Below are 1,341 nucleotides of genomic sequence, written 5' to 3' on the forward strand. Positions count from 1 at the left end.
ATTCCTGCCACCTTCCTATTTCCTAGGTTTTAATATCAAGCAAGAGAAGTTCAACTAGCTTTTGTCTGTGCACTGAAACAAACTGTGAGGGTCAGTCATCACCTGTCCCAAGTCAAACATGTTTATCTTACGAACCAAATCTAAAACATTGGTTTAGATCTGTGGCAAAATTATCTAATAAAGGAATATAATGTATATTGAAGGTAGGAATTAATAGCATAGTATTAACTAGGTAAGTACTTGATGTAACATATCAATTTAAATTACAAAGTACCTTTTTGCTTTAGCATATTATATAAAAGTACTATTAGTTATGAGTCATTAAAAGACAATTAATGTGTATCATAGATACCATTCATTCAGTTAGGGATTTTTCCAGTAGAAATATTTCAGAAAACTGTTTTCTGCTCAGTTTTATTTTACATTTTTAGCAACATCTAGTAAAAGTTCTTCAACACAAATAAATTCTATTGATTGCTACTGATGTGGATAATTCAAGAGCATCTGGAAATAAGACAGGCAGAAATAATGTAAAACAGAATGTTCCTCCAGCAGCAAGTTAATACACAGGCTAATGAAAAGAAAAATAAATTCTAAATTCCTGCTATTTCATGGGCTGCCTGGTGCACTGTGGTAATAAAAAGATAAAGGAACAGAACTGAAAAGCTCAGATGTATGCATTCAAGTCATCACAATACTGAAACAATCAGCATAAGAGTGACTTTATGTGCAAGAAAACGATGGAAGGCATTTGCAATTCTGCTTTTGGACACGTTGCTGTAGAAGTGCTGATGCCCCTCAGCAAAACTTTGTTGCTATAGGATATGCACCTTGCAGGACTTTGAGAGGCTGCATCTCTCAAGAGCCTTTAATACCCAGGAATTTCAAAGCACAGAATCCAGGACTTTTAACTTCCCCTGAAAGTATTATTCTCTGTATGTAGAGCTCAGCATTTTGCTATGGGGTCCTGCCCCTGAGTGGCTCAAGGGAAGGAGCAGGAAAGACAGAGAAAAATTATTTCAGTGTCCATGAAAGGGACAAAGTGTCAGAAAATGCCAATAGGTTATCAGAAAATCTACTGAGAGGCATGGTCTGTGGAAGTACTGAATGGCTGTGATAGGAAATAGTGTAAAATTTAGGTCTTTATGCATTCATGAAGAGAAAAGGTGGCATCCTCTGGGAGAATAACAGTACCTCCATCCTTTTCATCTCCAATTGCAGTGAGCACTTTTTTGAATTAGGATGGAAGGCACATGTGTGGAGGGTTCCTTCTTTTCCTCTGGTGAACTCTCCCAATCACTCAATGATTAACCCTCCCCAAAAAACTTAGAAGGGAATGGT

Source organism: Chaetura pelagica, unplaced genomic scaffold (genome assembly GCF_000747805.2).
Source record: "Chaetura pelagica isolate M959 unplaced genomic scaffold, ChaPel_1.0 scaffold372, whole genome shotgun sequence".
Lineage (NCBI taxonomy): Eukaryota > Metazoa > Chordata > Aves > Apodiformes > Apodidae > Chaetura > Chaetura pelagica.